The following is a 20,406-nucleotide window of genomic DNA, read 5'->3' on the forward strand; positions in this document are numbered from 1 at the left end:
TAAATAGTGCTATATTGAACACAGATACATGCCCAGTAGTGGGATTGCAGGATCATTTGGTAGCTCTGTTTTTAATTTTTTAAGGAACCTCCATACTGTTCTCTATAGTGGCTGCACTAGTTTACCTTCCCAGCAACAGTGTAGAAGGATTCCCTTTTTAAATTTTATTTTTGAATGTATAAATTATACGTGCTTAGTCGCTCCATCAAGTCTGACTATTTGTGACCCCATGGACTATAGCCTGCCAGGGGGACTTGTCCATGGAGATTTTCCAGGCAAGAATACTGGTGTGGGTTGCCATGCCCTCCTCCAGGGGATCTTGCCAACCCAGGGATTGAACCCAGTTCCCACAATACAGGCAGATTCTTTTTTTCTCTTTTCTTTTTTTCTTTTCTTTTTTTTTCCATTTATTTTTATTAGTTGGAGGCTAATTACTTTACAATATTGTAGTGGTTTTTGTCATACATTGACATGAATCAGCCATGGACTTACATGTGTTCCCCATCCCGATCCCCCCTCCCACCTCCCTCTGCACCCAGTCCCTCTGGGTCTTGCCAGTGCACCAGGCCCGAGCACTTGTCTCATGCATCCAACCTGGGCTGATGATCTGTTTCACCCTAGATAATATACGTTTCGATGCTGTTCTCTCGAAACATCCCACCCTCGCCTTCTCCCACAGAGTCCAAAAGTCTGTTCTGTACATCTGTGTCTCTTTTTCTGTTTTGCATTTAGGGTTATCGTTAACATCTTTCTAAATTCCATATATATGTGTTAGTATACTGTATTGGTCTTTATCTTTCTGCCTTACTTCACTCTGTATAATGGGCTCCCGTTTCATCCATCTTATGAGAACTGATTCAAATGAATTCTTTTTAACGGCTGAGTAATATTCCATGGTGTATATGTACCACAGCTTCCTTATCCGTTCATCTGCTGATGGGCATCTAGGTTATTTCCATGTCCTGGCTATTATAAACAGTGCTGCGATGAACATTCAGGCAAATTCTTTACCATCTGAGCCACTAGGGAAGCCCATGAATACTGGAGTGGGTAGCCTGTCCCTTCTCCAGAGGGTCTTTCCGACCCAGTTATTAAACAGAGCTCTCTTGCATTGCAGACAGATTCTTTGCCAGCTGAACTACCAGGGAAGGCCATATAAACCATATACAAGGTTCAGAAGTCAAATATTTTAAAAGTATTCTTAAAGCCTTACCCAAGTTTTAAAATGAAGTGTTATTTAACTCTGTCATACCTTTTAATATCTAATAGACTTATATTATCTTCACTGTAGGAGGATTAACAGTGGACAGAGTGTGTTACTTAACGTGAAGTGATATTGGAGTACATAATTTTGCAATTAGATTCCAGTTTCTCTGGCAAAGAGCACTAGACTAATCTTTAGAGGTGAGCAGAGAAGTAGATTTCAGGCTAATTTTTGCAAGCTTTACTTTGAAAATCACTTTATTGATGGGTCAGTTCTTTTTTCTTTTGGCCACATGGCCTGCGGGATCTTAGTTCCCCGACCAGGTATTGAACCTGGGCCCTGGCAGCAAAAGCCTGAAATCCTAACCACTAGGCCACCAGAGAATTCTGAAAATCATAATCTTCAAAGAGGCAGGCAGTTGATACAGTTTTATAAATCCATCTACTTATATGTCACACAACAGAACTGGCGTACATATGCTATCTGCAGATATAAAAGGTATTTGGATGTGTGATCAGTGAAGATAGCACTTTTTTTTGATTGGGCAAAATGTGATAGAATCTATAATTATGCCTTCAGATGAGGATTTAAGAGGGAGCAATCAGTGGCTGTCTGAAGTGAGAATACAATTACACAGTTTATCAGCTGCCTGTTACCCAGGAAAAGATGAGCCCACAGTGTGTTTCCCTCTGTACACCAGCACTGCTTTTGTTAACAGAGCAAACATTTCTTTCCTCAAGGAATAGAGTGGGAAAATGAGCAATGCATATGCATTGGGCCCATTTGCCTTCATCCTGTCTTTAATCTTGGTGAAATATACTGCTGAAGATTATTAGGAAACATAAAGTGATGAAAAAGTGCCACAAACAGTAGCACAGGTATATATTCTTACATAGCAGCTAGAAACTGTTTTGGTAGACTGAGTGGGCTAATACAGTTATGAGAACTGCCAGCATTTGTTGAGCCTTTCAAAAAGGTATCACTATGCTAAATATTTTATACATCATCTCATTCAGATCCCACTTTAACCCTTTGTTATTGCCACTTGTATCTTTGCAAATAAGTAAAGTGATATCCAGGTGTCAAACTAAAGTCTGTCTTCAGTGTTGTACTTAACACATTGCTGCATCTCACAATTAAATATGTGTCATAAAATTGGATATATTTTCATTCATCATGAATCAAATACATGACTGACATTAGTCCTACAGCAACACTGAAGATTGCATCTGAAATTTTCCATAATGTTGGAGGTTTTAAACTTTGAGGAAATCTTTCTAGCCTTGTAAAGGCTAGAATTCTCTTGTTACTGAAAACGCTGAAGCATCAGAGATTTTTGTAAAGGGATTTCCCTCATTAGTTAGAGGGCTCCAAATTAATTGGGCTTCTTCCAACTATAGTTTTTAATATATATATTGAATATGTGTCTGTGTGTATATGTGAAGTGAGTGAAGTCGCTCAGTCGTGTCCGATTCTTTGTGACCCCATGGACTGTAGCCTACAAATCTCCTCTGTCCATGGGATTTTCCAGGCAAGAGTACTGGAGTGGGTTGCCATTTACTTCTCCAGGGGATCTTCCTGACCCAGGGATCGAACCCGGGTCTCCTGCATTGCAGGCAGACACTTTACCCTCAAAGCCACCAGGGAAGCCCTAATATATATAAATACATATATGTCCCCGCCAACCCCACCGTGGTTTCCTGGCATTTTGTAGACTACAAGTGAGCATATCTTTATATATGCTATAATGGGATGTCTTTACATTAAATGCAACCACCACATTCATGATTGAAACAGTTCTTCCTGTATCTTGACTGATTTCTTGAAACTTATCTCCTGTTAAACTGAAAGCCACTTTAGTTTTTTCTTTTGTTCTTTATATAAGAAATACTTCATAATGAGCTGGAAATCTCTGGATTTTTAGTCACGGCATCGAAAAATAGTGATTGTATATGTGCCTTTAAAAAGATAAAGATACATTAAATTTATATTACACTCCTGCTTGATGGGCACTTTCTTCACTAACATTATCATTAGTGCCAAAGGTGACTTTAGCCAGCACATTTTTACATAACTGATTCTGGGGTAAATCACTGACTTATATCATTGTGATCTTTCACATTGATAATTCTGTCTTGCTGCTGCTGCTGATTCGCTTCAGTCGTGTCTGACTCTGTGCCACCCCGTAGAGCCCACTAGGCTCCCTTGTCCCTGGGATTCTCCAGGCAAGGCTACTGGAGTGGGTTGCCGTTTCCTTCTCCCATGCATGAGTGCTAAGTCACTTCAGTTGTGTCTGACTCTGCGACCCTATGGACAGCAGCCCACCAGGCTCCTCTGTCCACGGGATTCTCTAGGCAAGAATACTGGAGTGGGTTGCCATTTCCTTCTCTGAATTCTGTCTTATAAGAGTGAAAATTGATGAATGAAACTTATTAATGCCTCAGTTTTCTAGGAGAACATGATTTCTGTCTCTATATTAAATATTCTTCCATTTTAGTAATTATAGCTTTTTTAAAAAACCCTTAAAATTACAAATGTTTGATACCCCAGTTTCAATGTTCTATACTGTTATCCTATAGGTATTAAATGGTATAGGTAGGTTGGTTTTGTGTTTTGTTTTTTTTTTTTTAATGTTGACATGATTTGCTACTTACTTGGTTTTAACTGTTTTTGATGCATTCAGCTTACAGACAACTTAGGGTTACATCTAACCAAGAGTTTGAATATTTGGAATCAGGATTTTGTGGAACTACTACCCTCTGGCTTATGAAACAATATAACTCTTTTTAAAAGTGATTTTTCCTTAATTCAGATCTTAACCTATGTATCTGATTATCACCTACTGTTAGCAAGCAAGCCTGTTCAGAACTTTGTTGTTTTTTAGTTGCTGAGTCGTGTCCAGGCTCTTCTATCCATGGCGATTTTTCAGGCAAGAATACTGAAGTGGGTTGCCATTTCATTCTCCAGGGTATCCCTGGATCAGGGATTGAACCTGTGTCTCCTGCACTGACAGGTGGATTCTTACTACTGAGCCACCAGGTAAGCCCCTATTCGGAACTGTCCTCTATTAAATGTGGCATGTTTAGTTTTGGAGGCTGGATAATTTCATTAGGCTAATGAGTGGGAGGATTATTCCAACTATTTTGGAGAAGGGGCAGAGAGTTTCAGGAACTGGGCCACTGCCTACTTTTTAGGCTTTATAGTCAGCCTTGGAACTATCTTGGGGGCTTCCCAAGTAGCTCAAATGGTAAAGAAACTGACTGCATATGCCAGAGACCTAGGTTCAATCCCTGGGTCAGGAAGATCCCCTGGAGAAGGACATGGCAACCCACTCCAGTATTCTTGCCTGGAGAATCCCATGGACAGAGGAGCCTGGCAGACTCTATAGTCTGTGGGGTCACAAATAGTTGGACCCAGGTGAGCAACTAACACACACAGACACACACACACTTGGAACTATCTTGGCACCTGTGGATGTTTCATTTAGCGTGCTGCTTGTTATAGTGAGTTAGGCTCAGTGTCTAGTGGAAGTAGACTTGTGTGCCACCTTGGTCCTACTTGCTTTATGTCATGTCCTCGGGCTATATCATTCTTTTAAAGGCTGTGCCCTGCCACCTTCCCTCCTGTTTCATATTTGGAGTGCTTCCTAGGCGGGAAGTGAGCCACTTGAGGCTAAGTCACTCTGGTGTATACAACTGGCCTCAATTTGGGCTTTTTTCTCTCAAGTCAATTTGTCTTGCATTTGATTGGCATACCCTGTTGAAGAGAGGAATTGTTGTTAGACTGCCTGATTTGGGAACCGGTTCATTTGCTTTTCCAGAGCTAGGCTTGCCAGTTTGTTTGGAGGCCTCCATTTGGGAGTGGAAGTGAAATTTTAGACTACACCTCTTCTGATTTTCTGTGTTACCATAGCTTAGTTGGCTTAGTTGTTATTTGTGTTTTTGTGTTTGTCACTTTGGGATAAGCTACATGTAGTCCTTTTTTCTGAGCTACACTTGCATCTGATTATTTCTTTGTGGGGTAATATGTATGTTGTTTGTATGTGTGTTAGTACCTGCATTGGCCAGTTGAGACATCTTTGGTGAATGACAGGGCTTGGTTGTGATAATACCAACTTTCTTTTTTTTTTTTTTTTTTAAAAATATGGAACGCTTCACGAATTTGCGTGTCATCCCTGCGCAGGGGCCATGCTAATCTTCTCTGTATCGTTCCAATTTTAGTATATGTGCTGCCGAAGCGAGCACAATACCAACTTTCTTATTGCTTAGGTTTCGCCTGTGGTGGAGCGTTGGTTAGGATCTTCGCTTTTGAACTATCCTTGGTCATTCATTCAGCTTTATTGCCGATGGAGCATTGGTTGGGTGCTAGGGAACTGTGACACTGAGAGAACAATTTGAATTGCTGTTTGCTTGTTAATTGGTGACACCAGCCATGAATAATTAAGTGTAGATGATCAGAGTTTTTATTTCATCTTATAGTCCCCTGGGGTTATTTGCAAAACTAAGAAATCTTTAGCTATGCTTTGTAAATGAACGAAAATGTATCAATCAATACTCCCTGAGATCTGGAAGGCAAAGGCCCCTAATAGATTGACTATTTTGTCAAAGTGGGTCTTTTGCAGTTGCTTTTATCTTGAGGGTGTGTGTGTGTGTGTGTGTGAACGAGTGTCTTGGTACCTGAATCCAAATCTTTTTCTCATTTTGCTGTAAAAAGACTTGCAAATGTGAGTGGATGGTATGTATTACTGTATTTGTTTAAACTGACTTGTTTCACTTAGTGTAATATCCTCAAGGTTCATCATAGCATATATCAGAATTTTCTTCCTTTTTAAGGCTAAATAATATTCCATTTTTATATATACCACATTTTGTTTATCCATTTATCTGTTGATAGATATGGGCTATAGTGAATAATGCTCCTATGAACATTCATGTTACAAGTATATGTTCATGTCTCTGCTTTCAGTTCTTTGGAGTATATACCCAGAAGTATAATTGCTGGTCGCATCACTTCATGGCAAATAGATGGGGAAACAGTGGCTGACTTTATTTTTGGGGGCTCCAAAATTACTGCAGATGGTGATTGCAGCCATGAAATTAAAAGACGCTACTCCTTGGAAGGAAGGTTATGACCAACCTAGATAGCATATTAAAAAGCAGAGACATTACTTAGCCAACAAAGGTCCATCTAATCAAGGCTGTGGTTTTTCCAGTGGTCATGTATGGATGTGAGAGTTGGACTATAAAGAAAGCTGAGCACTGAAGAATTGATGCTTTGGAACTGTGGTGTTGGAGAAGACTCTTTAGAGTCCCTTGGACTGCAAGGAGATCCAACCAGTCCACCATAAAGGAGATCAGTCCTGGGTGTTCACTGGAAGGACTGATGCTGAAGCTGAAACTCCAATACTTTGGCCACCTGATGCGAAGAGCTGACTCATTTGAAAAGACCCTGATGCTGGGAAAGATTGAGGGCAAGAGGAGAAGGGGATGACAGAGGATGAGATGGTTGGGTGGCATCACCGACTCAATGGATATGGGTTTGAGTGGACTCCCGGAGTTGGTGATGCAGAGGGAGGCCTGGTGTGCTGCGGTTCATGGGGTCGCAAAGAGTCAGACACGAATGAGAGACTGAACTGAACTGATGGTAATTCTGTGTTTAATTTCTTTGAGTAACAGCCATAGTATTTTACATAGTATCTATGCTTACATTCCCACCAACAGTTCACAAGGGCTCTTTATCCACATCCTTGGCAACACTTATCTTCTGTTATTTTGTCTTTTTATAGTAGTCACGTTAATAAATGTGAGATGGCAAAGTGTGTGGGGATAGGTCACTGATTTTCTAGACTGTCTTCTCTTTGTATACATTTAAAGGTATAAATTTTACTCTAAGCACTACTTTATCTGCATTCCACAAATGTTGATAATGTTGTATTTTCAATATCGCTCAGTTAGAAATACTTTCCAGGGATTTCCCTGTCAGATCTAGTGGTTAAGACTGCTTCCAAGGCAGGGGCCATGGGTTTGGTCATTGGTTGGGAAACTAAGATCCCACATGCTCTGTGGCAAAAAAAAAAGACGAAACAAAGCTTTCTAATTTCCTTTGTTGATTCCTTCATTACTTTGGGTTATTTAGAAGTGTATTATTTAAAATACCTGGAATTTTCTTGATAGTTCACTGATTGCTGATTTTTAAATTTGTGATTAGAGAACACACTCTGGGCAGATTCATTCTTTTAAAATTTGTTAAGATTTGTTTTATGGCCCAATTGGTGAACATACCTTGTTGCACTTGAAATATGTACCATTGATTTTGTGTCACTGGTAATACTTCTTGTCATGAAGTATACTTTGTCTCATGTTAGGGATAGCCAACTCTTGCCTTCCAGTACTTACAGTTTGCATGGTATATCTTCTAACATACCTCTTTGATTTTTTATTTAAAGTAGATTTCTTATAAAGTGCATGTAGTTGGGCTTGCTTTTTCAATCCTATGATAGTGATAGTGAAAGTTGCTCAGGTGTGTCCGAGTCTTTGTGACCCCATTGGACTGTTCAGTCCATGGAATTCTCCAGGTCAGAATACTGGAGTGGGTAGCCTATTCCTTCTCCAGGGGATCTTCCCAACCCAGGAATTGAACCAGAGTTTTCTGCATTGCAGGCAGATTCTTTACCAACTGAACTGTCAGGGAAGCCTAGTCTCTCTTCCTTTTAGTTGAAATGTCTATTAGTCCATTAAAATGTAATGTAGTTACATTTTACAGTATTTCGAAAAGCAGACACGTATTTGTCTGCTACCACTCCTCTGGCAAAAGTACCACAACCCGGATGGCTTAAAAAGAAACTTGTCTTCGCTCTGGAGGTTAGAAGTCTGAAATCTTGGTGTTGGCAGGGTTGGTTCCTCTTAAGGGAAGGAACTTATGAGGGAAGGAGCTCTTCTTGGCCGCTCTCCTTGCTTTTGCTTGTGGCAGCATAATTTCAGTCTTAACATGGCCTCTGTCTTTGAATTTTACTTTATATAAGTACATCCTGATTACCTCAGTTTAGTTTGATTACTTTTGTAAAAAGCCTGTTTCCAAATAAGGTAATATACTCAGGTACTGGGGATTAGGATTTCAACATATCTTTTAGGGGATACGCTTCATAAGACAGCAGTGCAAAAGCGTTTTGGGTAAAGTCACTATACTCGTGTACATATTTTAAAGCATACAGAGTAGGACACAGAAGTACTTGGTATGAACACTTAAAAACTCTTTAGGGAAACACAGAGCTCTTTAAATGCTAATTGACTATAAAAGTGACTTAAATTTGACTTGCTTATGTAAGGATCCAAGAGACTGAATAAGATATACCCTTTCTTCAGGCTTGCTTTTTAGTAAGAATGATTTGATGTTAACTGCTGGTATTCCTTAAGTATTGTGGTTGAATTCTTGTAAATGGCAACTTGTAAGTTGGGGAGAAGGGACTGAATCTGTGTTTGTTAGTCAGATCTTTCTTCAGATCCTGGTTTTATTCTTATAGGAATGTGGACAAGTTAATTTAACTTTCTATTTCCTCCTTTTAACTGGATCTTGAAAATTCTTTCCTGAGAATTGTGACCACGGTGAAATAAAGACACTTGGTGGGAATTACTCAGTGTATATTAATGTATTTGCCCTGGATGTAAAAATTAATAATAAGCACAACTCTGGTTAACAGAGGAAATTCTAATAATTTAATGTTACTGGTTTTATTGATTTATTGTTTTAACTCTAGGTAAATCTCATTCTTTTTCTCAAAGTGCTGAACTAGAAAGAACTTGTTCATGTAGTAAAATGATTAAAATTTTTACCTGCTTTACTTGATTAAAAAGTGGCTAGTTATAAAAGTTAAAATGACCTTTTTTTATAACTCAGATACAGTAATTCATTTGGAATTCTTTGTAAAAAATCAAGACTTAAGGAAGACCCTTGAGGGTTAAACTGTTGTCAGATAAAAATCACATGCACTTTTGTTAGTGTTCATGCTCTCAAATATGAGTACTCATATGAAAACGTTGAGTACTCCATTAAAAAAAAAAAGGTGTGATTCCTTTCATGGGAAAATACAGATACTTGTTTTTGCTTAGACTGACAACAGTGACAGTTTTTCTTACAACAAAAATTAAAGTATGAGGCACTGTAGCATTTGTCCAAAACAGTTGATTCTAAAGGAAATGATAGTGAAAGACATTTTAACAATAACTTTCTGGAGAAGAAAGTTGGTGAGTTATAATTTTCACTACTTCACTCAGATTTCTGTGTAATTTGAGCATGAACTTTTTTCTCCCATCCTTACTTAAACCATGTATATTGACAAGTTTTATATAAAATATTTGTATTTTATATAAAATCATAATTTTATATTTTAAAATATTTGTATGTTAAACTCCTTAAAATATATATTTTAGGTATTTTGTCTGAAGCTTTAAATAATTGTACTTTTATTAATAATATGAGTGAACATAAAAGAATATGCTTATTCCAAAAGTAAGCACCATAAATCACATTTATTCAGCTTTTTTAAAAATGTACCCTCGTCTGTGTTAGGCAGTTATAGAATATACACAGGCTAAATGTTTTCCCACAAGTAGCATATGGATCTATAGGAAAGCAAGATCTGTAGACACTAATTGACTACCTGTGATACATAAAATACTGATTAATAGAGCAGTGATCCTTTTGTGGCCATAAAGAAATGCCCAGTTGAGAACCACTGTACTATAATAAGCAATGTTTTGATAAGAGTGTAGCACATGTTAATGGTGTAGACAGAAATGATTAAGAAACTGCTGGTATGTTTACATGAAGACTGCACAAATAGTCATAGCAACTTTATATGTAATAGCCCCAAACTGGGAACAGCTCAGAGTTTGTTCTCTGTTAGGTGATAACCAAGACTGTGGTAATTGCACACAGTGGAATAGTATTCAGCAGAAAACAAAAAGTAACAAAAATTCTGGAGCCTAACAGCATAGATGAATCTCAAAATAATTATATCCAGTGAAAGAAGCCAGATGAATAAGAAAATATGTACTACCTGATTCTGTATATATTAAATTCTAGAAAATGCAACTAATCTAAAATGAAAAGCAAATTAGTGGTGGAGGGGAGAGGCTGGTGGGAGAGATTATGAAGAGGCACAAGGAAAATTACAGGAGTCATGGAAGTGTTCCTTATCGTGATATCCTGATGATGCCTGTGTGAAAACTGACCTGATTGTGTTGCAGGAAGGGGGACCCCTTCCAGGGCCCAAATGGTAGCATCAGGATGTCAATTGCTGTTTACTAGCCTTATGAACTTAGATAAATCTGTCATTTATTCTCTGAGCTTCAGTTTCCTCACCAATATAATGAATCGTGGGATAATAGTTGGCCTTAGAATACCTAAACAGACATTTCTCCAAAGAAGACTTAACACAGCTAGAAAACACATGAAAAGATGCTTAACATCACTCATTATTAGAGAAATGCAAATCAAAGCTACTGTAGTATCACCTTAAACCGTCAGAGTGGCCATCATCGAAAAGTCTACAACCGTAAATGCAGGAGAGTATGGGAATCCTCTTGTGCTGTTGGTGGGAATGTAAATTGATACAACCACTATGAAAAACAGTATGGAGATTCCCTAAACTAGGAATATGACCCAACGGTCGCACTTCTGAGCATATACACTGAGGAAATCATAATCGAAAAAGACACACGTACCTCGCTGTCCATTGCAGCACTATTTACTATAGCTAGGATATGGAAGCAACCTAGATGTCCATCAGCAGATGAATGGATGAAAAAGTGGTGGTAAGTATGTACAGTGGAATATTCAGTTCAGTTGTGTCCAACTCTTTGTGACCCCGTGAATCGGAGCACACCAGGCCTCCCTGTCCATCACCAACTCCTGGAGATTACTCAAACTCATGTCCATCAAGTCAATGATTCCATCCAGCCATCTCATCCTCTGTCGTCCCCTTCTCTTCCTGCCCCCAATCCCTCCCAGCGTCAGGGTCTTTTCCAGTGAGTCAACTCTTCACATGAGGTGGCCAAAGTTGTAGTTTCAGCTTCAGCATCAGTCCTTCCAGTGAACACCCAGGACTGATCTCCTTTATGGTGGACTGGTTGGATCTCCTTGCAGTCCAAGGGACTCTAAAGAGTCTTCTCCAACACCACAGTTTCAAAGCATCAATTCTTCAGTGCTCAGCTTTCTTCACAGTCCAACTCTCACATCCATACATGACCACTGGAAAAACCATAGCCTTGACTAGATGGACATTTGTTGGCAAAGTAATGTCTCTGCTTTTTAATATGCTATCTAGGTTGGTCATAACTTTCCTTCCGAGGAGTAAGCGTCTTTTAATTTCATGGCTGCAGTCACCATCTGCAGTAATTTTGGAGCCCCCAAAAATAAAGTCAGCTACAGTTTCCGCTGTTTCCCCATCTATTTCCCATGAAGGGATGGGACCAGATGCCATGATCTTAGTTTTCTGAATGTTGAGCTTTAAGCCAACTTTTCCACTCTCCTCTTTCACTTTCATCAAGAGGCTTTTTAGTTCCTCTTCACTTTCTGCCATAAGGGTGGTGTCATCTGCATAACTGAGGTTATTTATATTTCCCCCAGCAATCTTGATTTCCAACAACACAAGAGAAGACTCTACACATGGACATCACCAGATGGTCAACCCCGAAATCAGATTGATTATATTCTTTGCAGGCAAAGATGGAGAAGCTCTATACAGTCAGCAAAAATAAGATCGGGAGCTGACTGTGGCTCAGATCATGAACTCCTTATTTCCAAATTCAGACTTAAATTGAAGAAAGTAGGGAAAACCACTAGATCATTCAGGTATGACCTAAATCAAATCCCTTATGATTATACAGTGGAAGTGAGAAATAGATTTAAGGGACTAGATCTGATAGACAGAGTGCCTGATGAACTATGGACAGAGGTTCGTGACATTGTACAGGAGACAGGGATCAAGACCATCCCCATGGAAGAGAAATGCAAAAAAGCAAAATGGCTGTCTGAGGAGGCCTTACAAATAGCTGTGAAAAGAAGAGAAGCAAAAAGCAAAGGAGAAAAGGAAAGATATTCCCATTTGAATGCAGAGTTCCAAAGAATAGCCAGGAGAGATAAGAAAGCCTTCCTCAGCGATCAATGCAAAGAAATACAGGAAAACAACAGAATGGCAAAGACTAGAGATCTCTTCAAGACAATTAGAGATACCAAGGGAACATTTCATGCAAAGATGGGTTCGATAAAGAACAGAAATGGTATGGACCTAACAGAAGCAGAAGATACTAAGAAGAGGTGGCAAGAATACACAGAAGAACTGTACAAAAAAGATCTTCATGACCCAGATAATCAGGATGGTGTGATCACTCACCTAGAGCCAGAAATCCTGGAATGTGAAGTCAAGTGGGCCTTAGAAAGCATCACTACGAACAAAGCTAGTGGATGTGATGGAATTCCAGTTGAGCTATTTCAAATCTTGAAAGATGATGCTGTGAAAGTGCTGCACTCAATATGCCAGCAAATTTGGAAAACTCTGCAGTGGCCACAGGACTGGAAAAGGTCAGTTTTCATTCCAGTCCCTAAGAAAGGCAATCCCAAAGAATGCTCAAACTGCCACACAGTTCCACTCATCTCACATGCCAGTAAAGTAATGCTCAAAATTCTCCAAGCCAGGCTTCAGCAATATGTGAACCGTGAACTTCCAGATGTTCAAGCTGGTTTTAGGAAAGGCAGAGGAACCAGAGATCACATTGCCAACATCAACTGGATCATCGAAAAAGCAAGCGAGTTCAAGAAAAACATCTGTTTCTGCTTTATTGACTATGCCAAAGCCTTTGACTATGTGGATCACAATAAACTGTGGAAAATTCTGAAAGAGATGGGAATACCAGACCACGTGACCTGCCTCTTGAGAAACCTATATGCAGGTCAGGAAGCAACAGTTAGAACTGGACATGGAACAACAGGCTGGTTCCAGATAGGTAAAGGAGTACGTCGAGGCTGTTTATTGTCACCCTGCTTATTTAACTCATATGCAGAGTACATCATGAGAAACGCTGGGCTGGAAGAAGCACAAGCTAGAATCAAATTTGCTGGGAGAAAGATAAATAACCTCAGATATACAATGGAATATTATTCAGCCATAAAAAGGATTGCATTTGAGTCAGTTCTTATGAGTTGGATGAACCTAGAACCTATTATACAGAGTGAAGTAAGTCATAAAAAGAAAAATATCATATTAATATATATATATGGAATCTTAAAAGATGGTACTGATGAACCTATTTGCAGGGCAGCAGTGGAGATGCCAACATAGAAAACAGACTTGTAGACACAGTGGTGGAAGGAGAGGGTATGGCGATTTGAAAGAATAGCACTGAAACATATACATTACCATATGTAAAATAGATAGCTAGTGAGAATTTGCCATATGATGAAGGGATCTCACACCTGGTGCTCTATGACAACCTAGGGGGTGGGAGGAAAGTGGGAGGTTCAGGAGGGAGAGGACATGTGTATACCTGTGACTGATTCATGTTGGCACATGGCAGAAACCAACACGTTATTGTAAAGCAGTTATCCTCCAAAAAATAAACTAATAAAAAATAGTCTGCCTTATCTCAAGTGTTTTATATATTGAAATCAATTGATATCGAATGATATAAATGCAAATGCTGAGAATTCAGTGCTGTTAAGAGTCGTACTGGGTGATAGCTAAAGCATGAGGTAATTGCTGGACTAAAATGATTGGATTTTAGACAGTTTGAACAGTGAGGGATTAACTCAACATTGGTGAGACTAAAGGCAGGGAGAACAATCAGGATGTTCAAGGGCAGTGGCCAAAAAAGAAAGGATTGATTTGATATAGGTCTTAGTGACCAAGTCTGTGTTTGGAGGAAAAGTGAAGAACAGAAGTTGTATTAGTTTCTTCCGGCTCTTGTAATAAATTATCACAGCCTGGATGGCTTTAAACAGCAAACTCATCCTTTCACAATTCTGGAATCTAGCAATTCATAATTGGTATCATTGGATTGAAATCAAGATGTTGGCAGGTAGCGTTTTTCTCCAAAGACTCTGGTCAGGGTGGGAAATCCATTCCTTGCCTCTTTTAGTTTCTGGTGACTATGCATTCTATGATTTGCAGCCTCATCACTCCAATTTATGCCTGTCTTCCCCATCACCTTCTCTGATATCGGTGTCATATCTTCTAACTTCTCTCTTAGAAGGATGCTAAAGATTGTACCTAGGGGCCACTTGGATATCCAGAGATGTCTCCCTATGTTGGGATACTTCACCCCACCTGCAAAGTCCTCCATAAAAACCGTTTGCAAATTCCAGGGATTAGGACATAGACTTATCTGAGGGAGTGACTTTTTTTAGACTACTGTAGAAGTCAAAGATGACGCCCAGGTTTTTTGCTTTTTGGAATGATGGTATCTTGGGCCAGAGAATTTGAAAAGAAAGAGTACATTTGGAGAAATGATGATTAATTCATTTGGATCTGTTGAAGTACCTATGGGGGGGGTCTCTATGTGGATATTTATTTTGTGGATCAGAAAACTTTTATTTTATTTTTTATTTTTTATTTTTTTTTGTTCAGAAAACTTAATGGAATGAGTTAAAACACTATTTCAAAAAAAAAAATTCTAGAGTAAGGCAGCTTCAGAGTTAATTACTCTGCAATTCAGTGACATCATCAAGAGCCTCAGTTCTCAACTTTTTGTTTTGCCATCCTTAAGTTAATTCTCGTTATGGTTCCGAGGTGACCCACCACAATTCTAAGACTTAAGTTCAGAGATGAAAACACCTAACTGAATTTTGTGTGCCTTTTTATTTTTTAATCACCCTAACCCCTGAAGCTCTGAAGCAAGCTCTATTCCTTTTAGCCAGATAAACCTTTTAATGTTTTCTTTGTTATCTTTTACCTAAATAGACCTATTATGTCTATGTTGCAATTGGAACTTACGATTGGACAAATGGATTTTACTACTCTTTGATGTGCAAATTTGAATACACAAACCATGTCTCTGGCCTGGCTCAGAAAAGCAGCCTGTTGACCTTGTTGAGCCTTTTCTATTATTAGGTTCTTGGCTAAAAATTTCTAACCATCTCCTGATTTAACATTAAATGTTAAGGCATTTAAAAACATTTATAATTTTTCTGAATTTGCCTATGAAGCGGGGAGTAGCTAAGGGAAAATTTCCAGATTTTGAGAGGAGATGGTGAATCAAAAATAAGTACTAGATTTTAAGCTCTGGGGGAATGGTTAATTAAAAGCATCTATCATTAGCAGTTAGAAATCCTGTAGTGGAGTGTCAGTTGAGAAGAATTTGAGTTCAGTTTCAGGCAGTGAATTTGAAAGATGGCAGACCTATTCAGATAGAATTGCCTAGCATCCTCGCTGATCACACAGAGGAGCCTGGCGGGCTACAATCCATGGGGTCACAGAGTCCGGACACAACTACGTGACTGAGCACACATGCACTAGCTCATAAGAGGCCCAGAACTGGAGCTCAGGAAGGGCGCTGGGGTTAGAAATGGGAGATAGACCAAGCCAAAGGTGATAGAGACCTGTCAGAATAGACTGATCACTCAGTGCTGAATGGCGTTCTTCTGTGTATGCTGTGTGCTAGGCACTGGGCACTTCCCATGTACTTGTTTTATCTTGCTTAACTCCTGCCACATTTAACTAGTTTAAGGGCATCCAGTAAGTTCAGTGATACAGACATGATTAAGATCCAGGTTTGTAGAGGAAGATAAATACTAAATGATACTGCTTATATGTGGAATCTTAAAAAAAGCAACAACAACAAACTAATGACCATAACATAAAAGAAGCAGACTCACAGATCCAGACAACAGATTAGTGATTTCCAGTTGGGGTGGGCAAAATAAAGGTGCGGTGAATCAGAGGTACAAGCTATTGGCTATAAGACAGACTCAAGCATGTATTATACAACATGGAGTATATAGCCAATATTTTGTAATAACTTAAAATGGAAAGTGACCTTTAAAATTGTGTAAAAATAAGGCAGCTTTTTAGTTTAAAAAAAATTCCTTGAAGGTCCAGCGGTTAGGATTCTGAGGTTCTGCAGGAGGCATAGATTCAGTTTCTGGGTTCCTGGTTAGGGAGCTGAGATCCGACAAGCCATGTAACACAGCCAGGAAAAAAAAAGGACACTGAAGCAGACCCACAGACATAGAGAACAAGCTTATTACCAAAGGAGAGGGATGCAGGGACAAATTAGAAATTTGAGATTGTAACAGATACAAACTACTATACATAAAACAGATAAGCAACAAGGATTTGCTGTATATATAGCAGGGAATTGTGCCCAAAACCTTGTAGTAACCTACAATGGAATATAATCTAAAAAAAAAAAACAAAACCAACACTGAATCACTGTGCTCTACCCTTGAAACTAATACAGTATTATAAATTAACTATTCTTGAGTAATAAACAGGTTATAAAACAATAGCAACAACAAATATCCAGATTTGTCTGAAGTACAAAGCAGTGCTCTTCCTACTATATAAACTATTTCTAGGCAACATTAATTTATTGATACTGAATTGGGTATAGTAAAATAAAGAATGCTTAGTTATACATGAGGTGGAGAAGTCTGTTATTGGACTTGAGCAATGTGAAAAGACTTTTAATTAATGCATTATACTGTGTCAAAAGACTTAATGTATTTATCCTTATAGAAGTTTATCATTCAAAGGGACATGGATACTGAGAGTATCTATCTATTACATATATCTAGAATTTAAAACCTTAATAGCAATTGAGGAATTATGATATATATATTGCTCATTGGGGACATGTGAGATAGTAGTTTCTAAGAAAATTTGAATTAAGAGGTGTTTTTTTAAAGACTTCATTGTATATTTCTATATAGATTGAAGAGTTGTAACAATAAACATGTATTTTTGGGGGGCAATCAGATAATCATAATAGGCTAATGTTTGGTGCTTTCACAGTCACCTTTTCCTCTTTAGGTTATTTTGCAGCAAAGACTAAACTCAGCTTTTAAAATTCTGGTCCAACAGCAGTTTCTTTATTTCAAACATCATTTTGTTACAGAATTTGCCTAACTAAATCTTTGACAATTTAGAAAGGTATTTAATGAGTCCTAACCTTTTCCTATCCCACGCTGTTTCCAGTTGTTCCTATATGGAAACAGTTATTCTTACACTATTATCAAATCAATGGAAAGAGTACTTGTTGTAATTTAGGAGTAATGGTTGCAGGTCCTATTTTTAACTGTGATTTTTGTACAAAACAGTAGACTCCGAGAATCAAGTAATCTGAGGCTCCACTCCTGTCTTCCATTGAGTTGTGACTGGTTAACCTTTCTGGGCTTTTTAGCATAGTATTTATATTTAGCACCTGATAATGTTTGTTGAGCTAAACTTTTTAAACCATAATCCTCTTTGAGCTTTAAAATTCAAATTCCTTCATTCTATTTTCTGAGGGTTTTTGCCCCCATTGAGGGGGGAAAATTTGCCTCTTTTCGATATATTCCTCCATTATCTCTTTAAGCTTTAAGATAATGATCAAGCCATGATCTTACTCTGTAGAGTAAGAGAATGAAAACTCTCAGTTCCAGAGACATACCTCACAGTCTGCCATATGGTTCCTCTGGAGACACTTAATATAGTATTGACTATATAAAAGTGCAATGTTTTTCCATGGTTGTCTATATCTTCAAATACTGGTGATGTCCAGAGTTACTGTAGGAATTCCTGTTCTTGACCAGTTTGAGTCAGGAGTCTTCAAAGGACTGGGTCTTACCAGAGGGTTTTGTTTTTTTTTAATTGGAGGCTAATTACTTTACAATATTGTGGTGGTTTTTGCCATACATCAACATGAATCAGCCACGCGTGTGCCTGTGTCCCCCCATCCTGAACCCAACTCCCTCCCTACCCTATTCCTCTGGGTTGTCCCAGAGACTGGCTTTGAATGCCCTGCTTCATGCATCGAACTTGCACTGGTTATCTGTTTACCAGAGGTTTTGTGATTGCTCTTAATCAGTTGTGAGTTAAAGCTAGAGCTATTGTATAGAACCATTACTAATGTACGGTACCACTAACAGTTGTGGCAATTGTGAATTATTTATGTGTTTGTGATTATCACAGTTACTTTTATTTTATTCTATCCATGAGTAAATTTTTAATGAAAAAGATGAGTCAGCTAGACGTCAATTGCATGTCCATATTGCCTATAAGCAAGAATGATTCAGTGAAAAAATTTGTAGTAACATACAGTGTAATTCTGTAAATTTTACCTACCTGTGTGCTGCCTTTTTAATATTGCCTGTGGAGTAGAGAATCAAAAATAAAATCAAGATCCCTTCTTATTAAATAAAGCTCAATTTTTAAAAATGAAATTGAACATGTTTTCTTTATATAAAATGAAGTTTCTTGATATATTTAAATGATGAGCTTATTTCTTACACACTTTGTAAGATTCTTTTGGGACTATCATGCCAAAGTAAAGTCTGTGATGCTTTTGTTCTCTGCAGTTCTTTTGAGTGTTCTCAAAATCTGTCCTTGTCAATGACAAAATTTTAGAAGTAGATAATGGTGCTATCTGCACAGCAGTGTGAATGTACTTTATGCCACTGAACTGACACTTAAAATTGTTTAGAATGGCAAATTTTATGTTAACATGTATTGAGCACAGTTTTTTTTTTAATCTGCCCTTGCCCATGGAGGTGTATCATACATGTGAATATCCTCTGTCATATGTGCCATGGCTAAATTAAAATACTGGTGGTAGTTTCCAACTTGGAAAAGAGAAATGTGAACAGTTTAAAGTGGTAGCCACTTAAGATGATACAGAGTTTTTTAATTGTGATAATTTGTATCAAATTATTTAAATATTAGAAGGCTATGAAACTAGATGACCTCTAAGATTGATCTCTACCTGGAGATTCTTTGAATTTGTAAATAAATCCTGCTTTCATTAGTTAAGTAGAGAATTAAAAAACAACACAAATCTTCATCAGATTCATCAGATGCATATGTAAATAAAATATACAGTGGGATATTATACAGTCTTTAAAAAGGAGGGGAATTCTGGTACCTGCTACAGAGTGGATGAAGACTTCGTGCTAATTGAAATAAGCTAGTTGCAAAAGGACAACTGTTTGATGCTTCCACTTACATGATGTACCTAGAGTACGAAAATTCATAGAGATAGAATTAGAAGGTTGGCTGCCAGAGTCTGGTAGAGAGTGGAGGATGAGGAATGAGGAGTTATTGTTTGATGGATACTGAGTTTCATTTCAGAATGATGAAAAGTGCTGGACATACTGGTGATGGTTGCACAACAGTGTGAATGTCCTTAAAGCCCTGTACTGTACACTTTAAAATGACAAATTTTGTTTTATTTTGCCACAGTATTAAAAAACCTATATTAACTGCTATTAGTTAAATAACGGAGAATGTGGGCGTTTTCATTTATAATAGAATTTTGGAGAACTTTTTTTAAATAAAGTGATATGTGCACATTACTAATTCAGTACAAGTGCTTTTTTACATATTACTTTAAATGTGTCTAGTGACATTGAGAGCTGAATTTTCAATTTAATTTAAATTAAAATTACCACGTGATCGGCAGCTCCTTCATTGGACAGTATAATTCTGTATTTTTTTCATCCTTTTATAGTACTTTAAACCTCCTTATATCATTATTTTGAAATGAGTGTCTTATGGTAGTTGGCTCATGTTTTTAAAATATCCATCCTACCAGTCTTTGTCTTCTAGTTGGTTTTATTTGGACTGTGTACATTCAAGGAAATTATTGATATGTTGAGATTTAAGTAGACCATTTTATTTTTGTTTTTATTTGTTCCCTCTGTTCTTTGTTATTTTCCTGCCTTCCTGTGGCTTATTGTACCTTTTTGAAAATTTCATTTTGATCTGTCCTTGGTGTTTTGAGGGCATGTCTTTTATATATTATTTTGAATCTGCTCTAGGTATTATATATACATAAATAACTTTTTTATCACAGTCCACTGATGTCAATACAGTATCAGTCTGAGTGAAGGCTTACCTCTTTTTGAAGTTACACTCCCCTGTTTATAATTTTCTTAAATACTAACTTTACATACTTTGAGAATCACATCAACATTAGGATAGTTTTTGCTTCAATTATGTGAAACATAATTTA

General features: G+C 37.9%; 1 protein-coding gene and 1 non-coding gene across 13 annotated transcripts in view; one reads left to right on the forward strand and one right to left on the reverse strand.

The window, feature by feature from the left end:
• The window catches only part of ZBTB44 (zinc finger and BTB domain containing 44), a 52,377-nt gene that overhangs the window by 3,793 nt on the left and 28,178 nt on the right, over positions 1-20,406 (forward strand). For 8 of the 12 annotated variants that reach the window (XM_061166591.1, XM_061166592.1, XM_061166593.1 and 5 more), the window contains one exon: positions 4,089-4,243. The exons of 2 other annotated variants lie outside the window; for them this stretch is intronic. The gene's annotated coding sequence lies outside the window, so the exon portion shown is untranslated. The remainder of the gene's footprint in view (positions 1-4,088; positions 4,244-20,406) is intronic. 2 more of the 12 variants (XM_061166579.1, XM_061166590.1) reach the window with 1 other exon arrangement.
• Positions 5,342-5,448, reverse strand: LOC133041043 (U6 spliceosomal RNA). Its single transcript, XR_009689110.1, has one exon. It is a non-coding gene; the product is annotated as a U6 spliceosomal RNA (small nuclear RNA).

The sequence above is a fragment of the Dama dama genome, chromosome 2 (assembly GCF_033118175.1).
Source record: "Dama dama isolate Ldn47 chromosome 2, ASM3311817v1, whole genome shotgun sequence".
Classification (NCBI taxonomy): domain Eukaryota; kingdom Metazoa; phylum Chordata; class Mammalia; order Artiodactyla; family Cervidae; genus Dama; species Dama dama.